The sequence below is a fragment of the Apostichopus japonicus genome, chromosome 20 (assembly GCF_037975245.1).
Source record: "Apostichopus japonicus isolate 1M-3 chromosome 20, ASM3797524v1, whole genome shotgun sequence".
Taxonomy (NCBI): domain Eukaryota; kingdom Metazoa; phylum Echinodermata; class Holothuroidea; order Aspidochirotida; family Stichopodidae; genus Apostichopus; species Apostichopus japonicus.
Genome location: NC_092580.1, coordinates 17,073,388 through 17,082,265, shown reverse-complemented (window position 1 = coordinate 17,082,265; position 8,878 = coordinate 17,073,388). Strand labels below are relative to the sequence as shown.

The following is an 8,878-nucleotide window of genomic DNA, read 5'->3' as shown; positions in this document are numbered from 1 at the left end:
TCCTCAATCAGCTGGAATGTGTTTCTTGTGATGGGAAAAAGAGCTGGTACTGTAGCTTGTTCACAATATGAGGTGATGGTACATAATACCAGTAAAGTATAAGCAAAGAGTGACAAGCTTTAGGGGGTGGGGAAACCAGTCCCTTCATTGGGTTAATAATTAATGCTAATTCGCTCAACTGTACAGTATGGCAGAGTGTAACAACATAAAATTACCATATGGTACGTCTTCAAATCTATTGCACATACATACCATACATACATACACGCATACAGTGCAGCATGGTTACACTAACTATCTATATAGGACATGCCATTACTGAGAGTGACATCAAATCAGCTGATTAAAATAGCATATGAGCTTTATTAAACCTAAATGTTTACATGATGAGGGACGTTTGTTGTTAAACTGTTTTGTGTTACATCATACAATGAGATTAAATGCCTATGTGATAAGTTTACATAGATGTATGTTGTTAAACTGTTTATTGACTGACTTCAGATACTCAGGAAATTGACCTCAACCATCAGTGTTTAATATAAAGTTGACTCTCTAAAGTTAATGGCACAGAGAGTAAGTTACGAAGACTGATACGAAGAGATGCACAGGAACTTGCTCTTATCCATTTCATGCATGATATACTTGACATTAAAGCAGTTTGTGTATGAAGACTGACCTCATCCAGGGATGTATGAAGACTGACCTCATCCAGGGTTACAACATTGTCCAAGAGACGATTAATCAGACTAACCTGAACTGCTTGAGCCGGACTGAGTGTGGCGTCTTTGGATGGCATTTCATAGCCTGTGTCAGCAATCTCTCGAAATTAAACTATCAGAAAAGAATTACGGCTTAACAACGCAAGCATGCCACGGCTTGGCATAAATCAACTACAGGCCTCAAAATTCAGGCTATTTACTGGCTAACGGCAAAGTTTACCAGTAGAAATAAACAAACATCTTCTAAGCACTTCCAGTGGCTAAATTTGTAAGACTCTACTCCAGGTATCACAAATTTAACATGGCATGTCTCTGTCATATAGGTAAGCATGTCTGCATATTATGTTGGGACTAGACTAGCCTAATGAGCACAGACAATATTCTAAGACATTGCCAAGTTGAATATGTGAACTTTGATGGAACCTCACGACTTGCTTTCAGAAAGGAGCATGTGTGACACTATCAGCAATAAAGTCTGTTAGGGCAAACGGTTGATCATAAAACTGACAACCTGAATTACATGCATGTGTCAAGTACTCCATTCCTTTGTATTCAACGTTCAGTTTTCAACGGCCATCAACATGGCAGAGTTCAGACAGCTTAAACATTGAGGAGTGGTCATATCAGACAATATCATGTCTCAATGTTTAAGCAAATCCTAAGGATGCAGTAAAATGTTTGGATTATGAGCAAGAGTCAACGTACCATAACAGCTTTCCGGGAATTAAGGAACTGCATCAGCCAACCCAAGTTGAGGAACTGGCCTTCTTCTCCACCCCAGGTAGCCTGCAAACAATCAAGATGAAGTAATGAAGGCTCAGTAATAGATGATATAAGTAATGAAGGCTCAGTTGGCCAGAACATAGATGATATTAGTAATAAAGGTTCAGTTGGTCAACACAGATGATATTGGTAATGTAGGTTCAGTTGGCCAGAACATAGATAATATAAGAAATGAAGGCTCAGTTGGCCAGAATAATAGATGATATTATAAAGTGAAAAAACTGAAGGAAGAGGGGAGACCTCTCTGCTGATCCTTGTCAGGGAGGGGGGTGGTGGCCACCTCACTTTGGCCGCTTTGGCGCCTTGTGGGGGGGGGCTGCACAGCTCGCATGGGCCACCCCGGATTGCCAGCGAGCTCCTTTTACAGAATTCACTGACCCACCCGGGGATTGAGCCGTGCTAATCAGTAGCATCAAGGACGGAACTACCAATCACACCATTTTGGTTCCCAATAAAATGACCTTCGTTTCTTACCTTTATACTTCCACCTGCTCCAAAGAACAGAAAATTAAAAGGCTCTGGTTGGGTCTTGAACTCATGCCAGTGTGTTTGTTTGCCTCTCCCAGTCAAGAGCACTGACCACTGCGCCACAGCAACTGTTGAGAAATAAAGCTCGTTTCTAATATTTAAGGTTCATAATGGAAGGAAAGAGGTATAAGAGTAGTAAAAGGAACACTGCCTTAACTGGTGTTTGAACCCTAGACACTGAGTTTGTCTTGCACTCCAAGTACAGGCACTACCCACTGCGCCACAGCAACTGATAAGAAGTAATGCTCGTTTCTAATATTTCAACTTCACAATGGAAGGAGGAAATGGCAAATGATCAATATGCGTCGAGCGCCCTCTCTAGACACTTCTTTTGCTCAGTTTGCAACTTCAGAGGAACAATAGAAAAAAATAGAAATCATATAGACAAAAAGCCTTTCCCGGTCAGATAATTACACGAAATTGGTGTATAACAAAGACAAGGGTGTCTTCTACTCCACGTCTAATTTTAATGTCGATGGGTGTTTCAGAGAGGACAAGAGAGGGGGCTGAAAAGAGGGGGTTTTCCAAATTTTGCACTTATAAAGAACACGTATTTCTATGTACTTTGGGACCACGTATCTCCCGAACGGAAGCAGATATGGACATGGGAGTTGCAGATTTGGGCTCCTGAGCATCGATTACTCCCTGTTACGTCTTTTGGGCTAAATCTATTTTGGGTCAATTTTTGGCAATTTTTATTTGCGCCAAAAATAGGTTTTTTGTCTGAAAAGTTAAAAAAGTACCTCTTTTTGGTACCCAATTCCAAAATAAACTTCAGATTCGTAATCAGCGTGTCGCGAACTACCAGAAAAGATACACATTTATCGATTTTGCGACAACAAATTTTTCCACCTCAAACTTGGAAAAGTAAGACCGAAAAACTTTTACGACGAACAAAGGCTTAAAATCTTTTGTTGTCCCTAAAAGTTTTTCGCTTTTCTATTGTTCCTCTGAAAAGTTGCAAACTGAGCCAAAGAAAAGGGCGCACGACGCGTCTTACCAGTGATACGTGATTTCAAAGCAGTCCGAAATCAAACCTTCGTTTGTCTTCTTGAATTTTATCTTGACATTTATGAATAAATTGGTCATTTTGGCAAAAAACTGCAAAGGGTACGTACCCCTTACGGTTTATAGGTGGAAAAACTTTTTGTCGCAAAGGCGATTAATGTGTATCTTTTCTGGTAGTTCGCGACACGCTGATTCCGAATCTGAAGTTTATTTTGGAATTGGGTGTTGTGTGGGGCGTGCAGGGGGGGGGGGGCAAAAAACCTGATTTATGATTTATGGAAAAAATAGAAATCATATAGACAAAAAGCCTTTCCCGGTCAGATAATTACACGAAATTGGTGTATAACAAAGACAAGGGTGTCTTCTACTCCACGTCTAATTTTAATGTCGATGGGTATTTCAGAGAGGACAAGAGAGGGGGCTGAAAAGAGGGGTTTTTCCAATTTGTGCACTTATAAAGAACACGTATTTCTATCTTGTACTTTGGGACCACGTATCTCCCGAACGGAAGCAGATATGGACCTGGGAGTTGCAGATTTGGGCTCCTGAGCATCGATTACTCCCTGTTACGTCTTTTGGGCTAAATCTATTTTGAGTCAATTTTTGGCAATTTTTATTTGCGCCAAAAATAGGTTTTTTGTCTGAAAAGTTAAAAAAGTACCTCTTTTTGGTACCCAATTCCAAAATAAACTTCAGATTCGTAATCAGCGTGTCGCGAACTACCAGAAAAGATACACATTTATCGATTTTGCGACAACAAATTTTTCACCTCAAACTTGGAAAAGTAAGACCGAAAAACTTTTACGACGAACAAAGGCTTAAAATCTTTTGTTGTCCCTAAAAGTTTTTCGCTTTTCTATTGTTCCTCTGAAAAGTTGCAAACTGAGCCAAAGAAAAGGGCGCACGACGCGTCTTACCAGTGATACGTGATTTCAAAGCAGTCCGAAATCAAACCTTCGTTTGTCTTCTTGAATTTTATCTTGACATTTATGAATAAATTGGTCATTTTGGCAAAAAACTGCAAAGGGTACGTACCCCTTACGGTTTATAGGTGGAAAAACTTTTTGTCGCAAAGGCGATTAATGTGTATCTTTTCTGGTAGTTCGCGACACGCTGATTCCGAATCTGAAGTTTATTTTGGAATTGGGTGTTGTGTGGGGCGTGCAGGGGGGGGGGGCAAAAAACCTGATTTATGATTTATGGAAAAAATAGAAATCATATAGACAAAAAGCCTTTCCCGGTCAGATAATTACACGAAATTGGTGTATAACAAAGACAAGGGTGTCTTCTACTCCACGTCTAATTTTAATGTCGATGGGTATTTCAGAGAGGACAAGAGAGGGGGCTGAAAAGAGGGGTTTTTCCAATTTGTGCACTTATAAAGAACACGTATTTCTATCTTGTACTTTGGGACCACGTATCTCCCGAACGGAAGCAGATATGGACCTGGGAGTTGCAGATTTGGGCTCCTGAGCATCGATTACTCCCTGTTACGTCTTTTGGGCTAAATCTATTTTGAGTCAATTTTTGGCAATTTTTATTTGCGCCAAAAATAGGTTTTTTGTCTGAAAAGTTAAAAAAGTACCTCTTTTTGGTACCCAATTCCAAAATAAACTTCAGATTCGTAATCAGCGTGTCGCGAACTACCAGAAAAGATACACATTTATCGACTTTGCGACAACAAATTTTTCCACCTCAAACTTGGAAAAGTAAGACCGAAAAACTTTTACGACGAACAAAGGCTTAAAATCTTTTGTTGTCCCTAAAAGTTTTTCGCTTTTCTATTGTTCCTCTGAAAAGTTGCAAACTGAGCCAAAGAAAAGGGCGCACGACGCGTCTTACCAGTGATACGTGATTTCAAAGCAGTCCGAAATCAAACCTTCGTTTGTCTTCTTTGAATTTTATCTTGACATTTATGAATAAATTGGTCATTTTGGCAAAAAACTGCAAAGGGTACGTACCCCTTACGGTTTATAGGTGAAAAAACTTTTTGTCGCAAAGGCGATTAATGTGTATCTTTTCTGGTAGTTCGCGACACGCTGATTCCGAATCTGAAGTTTATTTTGGAATTGGGTGTTGTGTGGGGCGTGCAGGGGGGGGGGGCAAAAAACCTGATTAATGATTTATGGAAAAAATAGAAATCATATAGACAAAAAGCCTTTCCCGGTCAGATAATTACACGAAATTGGTGTATAACAAAGACAAGGGTGTCTTCTACTCCACGTCTAATTTTAATGTCGATGGGTATTTCAGAGAGGACAAGAGAGGGGGCTGAAAAGAGGGGTTTTTCCAATTTGTGCACTTATAAAGAACACGTATTTCTAGCGGGTCCTTTGGGACCACGTATCTCCCGAACGGAAGCAGATATGGACCTGGGAGTTGCAGATTTGGGCTCCTGAGCATCGATTACTCCCTGTTACGTCTTTTGGGCTAAATCTATTTTGAGTCAATTTTTGGCAATTTTTATTTGCGCCAAAAATAGGTTTTTTGTCTGAAAAGTTAAAAAAGTACCTCTTTTTGGTACCCAATTCCAAAATAAACTTCAGATTCGTAATCAGCGTGTCGCGAACTACCAGAAAAGATACACATTTATCGACTTTGCGACAACAAATTTTTCCACCTCAAACTTGGAAAAGTAAGACCGAAAAACTTTTACGACGAACAAAGGCTTAAAATCTTTTGTTGTCCCTAAAAGTTTTTCGCTTTTCTATTGTTCCTCTGAAAAGTTGCAAACTGAGCCAAAGAAAAGGGCGCACGACGCGTCTTACCAGTGATACGTGATTTCAAAGCAGTCCGAAATCAAACCTTCGTTTGTCTTCTTGAATTTTATCTTGACATTTATGAATAAATTGGTCATTTTGGCAAAAAACTGCAAAGGGTACGTACCCCTTACGGTTTATAGGTGAAAAAACTTTTTGTCGCAAAGGCGATTAATGTGTATCTTTTCTGGTAGTTCGCGACACGCTGATTACGAATCTGAAGTTTATTTTGGAATCGGGTGTTGTGTGGGGCGTGCAGGGGGGGGGGGGCAAAAAACCTGATTTATGATTTATGGAAAAAATAGAAATCATATAGACAAAAAGCCTTTCCCGGTCAGATAATTACACGAAATTGGTGTATAACAAAGACAAGGGTGTCTTCTACTCCACGTCTAATTTTAATGTCGATGGGTATTTCAGAGAGGACAAGAGAGGGGGCTGAAAAGAGGGGTTTTTCCAATTTGTGCACTTATAAAGAACACGTATTTCTAGCGGGTCCTTTGGGACCACGTATCTCCCGAACGGAAGCAGATATGGACCTGGGAGTAACAGATTTGGGCCCCTGAGCATCGATTACTCCCTGTTACGTCATTTGGGCGAAACCGATTTTGGGTCAGTTTTGGAAAAAAATTCAAATCAAGTTGTTTGCCCCCACACAACAACCAGTTCCAAAATAAACTTCAGATTCGTAATCAGCGTGTCGCGAACTACCAGAAAAGATACACATTTATCGCCTTTGCGACAAAAAGGTTTTTCACCTCAAAAAAAAAAGTAAGAACGAAAAACTTTTACGACGAACAAAGGTTATCAAACCTTTTGTTGTCCCTAAAAGTTTTTCGGTTTTCTATTGTTCCTCTGAAGTTGCAAACTGAGCGAAAGAAGTGTCATAAGAGTGCGCTCGGCGCATCTTGCCAGTGATACGTGATTTCAAAGCTGTCAAATCAAACCTTTGTTATGCATAAATGTTTTCCGGTTTTGTGTTGTTTTAATCGTAATTTTTTCTTCAAAAATGGAACGAAGGGTGAATAAATACTGCCCGATACTGTTGTAGTTTTCAAGCCCAAACGCGCAGCGACTTGAATGAGCTAAGCAGATTCAGGAAACGTTGCCTTGACCATTACTTTAGCAACTAGGCAATCAAAAGAATTTAGATCTTTTAAAAAAAATTGTTAGTTTACTCACTTCGGTAAAGAAAATTTGTTATATTGTACCAACACCGTTGGGTAATGACATCTTCAACTGTTGTGGAAATGAACAAGCACTAACCCGGACCCACTCCCTCCCCTTATCACCGTCACCCTCCTAGACACACCTTAGCAATTAATCACAGTAGGCAGTGCTACACAGTAATGAGAGAGAAATAACCCAAATGTTAGCATATTTATAAGGCTTTTTTTCAGGCCTTCAATTTGATAGAGCTCCACTTTCAATTGGTGCTAAAACCTCCCCTGGGACACAGTAGACTTTTGTATACGATGGGTCTGGGTTCCTCTCGTAGAAATAGCCTGACTGCCGCAAATGCGATTTCCGTCCTATATTTAACAACTGTGGATATATAATAAAATGAGAACTAGTGATGATTTAATTTACATCGACTTATATGAATGCTGCTCTTGCATGCTCGTATATTAATCTTAGAAAGCTCATACTTCTCACAGTACGATGAAAAGTGTACTATAGTGTAGCAGGTTGTAAGGCCCAGTTTATTCTTACTTCAGAGACATATAATTAGAAACATCGAAATACTTTCCTTCCAAACTTTTATCTTCTCAAAATATTTCCCCAAATGGCCAAAACTTCAAGTAATTCAACTGAAATTGGAAACACCGCAGGACATGAAGCTAGCCTCAAATTGCCAACACACAGTGTGAGTTGTTAACGTTTGTTTTTGTTCGCACTCAGTCCGTTTTGCTGACCACAATTTACCAGTCTCGTGTATAGATTATGTTTCACATGATTGTATGTGTTAATACTTCAGCGGAGAAGTCACGCCTAACAGTGTCAATAGTCATGATTCTCGTCTTTTATAGCTTATCATTTGCACAATGCTGCATCAAATTGCGACAAAGTTCAATACTGGGAATTTGAAATGCAGCGTTTGGTCAAGACAAGTTGGTGGGAACACGGTATATCATGTCCCCACCACTGAAAAAAGTTGGTGGGGACGCGTCCCGCTGTCCCTACCAGGATCTGGGCCCATGGTCCTTATCAGTGAAGTAATTGGTTGATGCCCGCAAGGGAGTGTTGCAAATAAGAGATGGATCCCTCCTATCCTCTCTGGTTCTCACTTAATTGTTGGACAAATTTAACTCACTTGCTCTACGTTAGATAAGTAAATGGAATTTTGAGCAAAGTATATGGCCAGGGAATAGGGATCAATTCTTCACGCTTTCTGGTTCAATGCTACAGTGTTGTGCATCGAAGTGGTTCAAAGTAAGTTAGTGCCTGCTCCTATTCAGCAAAGCAGTTTATTACAAATGCAGACAATTTTGTTAGGCAAAGATTGATGTTATAGTATCTGATTGTTTAGAAGTTTGTAAATCTCTGGAGTTTATATCCTAATTCCAAATTCAATACAAAGGACTGACTTTAGGAATGCTTCTCCAACTGATGAAAACTCCTGTGAAATAAGGTAAAGAGTAACCAGATTCATTAATGAAACCTTTGTTCGTCCAAAAAGTTTTTCGGTCTTCTATTGTTACTCTGAAGTCAAAAACTGACCAAAAAAAAGAGGCCGATAGGGGGCGCTCGACGCCATCTTGCCAGTGATACGTGATTTTAAAGCAGTCAAATCAAACCTGAAGTTGAAATATTAGAAACGAGCTATATTTCTTAACAGGTACGTGATTTCAAAGCAGTCAAATTAAACCTTTGTTATTCATAAAAGTTTTCCGGTTCTGTGTTGTTCCTCGGAAGTTGCATGCTTAGCGATAGAAGTGTTCAATGTTTTAATCGTAAGTTTTTCTTCAAAAATGGAAAGGAGGTTGATGTTCAAGGAGTGATTGGAAGGAGGAAAGGCAGAATATTAAGATTTCACCTTCTGGGGTTTGAACCTTAGACAAGGTGTTTACTATTACAGTT

The 8,878-nt window shown here is 39.7% G+C and overlaps 1 long non-coding RNA gene across 2 annotated transcripts in view; it reads right to left on the bottom strand.

Moving 5' to 3' along the window:
* The window catches only part of LOC139960943 (uncharacterized), a 44,929-nt gene extending 42,640 nt beyond the window's left edge, over window positions 1–2,289 (bottom strand). The window contains exons 1-3 of one of the 2 annotated variants that reach the window (XR_011790666.1): window positions 1,977–2,289; window positions 1,425–1,505; window positions 752–831 (exon numbers count right to left, since the gene is read on the bottom strand). This is a non-coding gene — a long non-coding RNA (uncharacterized lncRNA). The remainder of the gene's footprint in view (window positions 1–751; window positions 832–1,424; window positions 1,506–1,976) is intronic. The other variant, XR_011790667.1, reaches the window with a different exon arrangement.
* Between the last annotated feature and the right edge of the window lie 6,589 nt (window positions 2,290–8,878).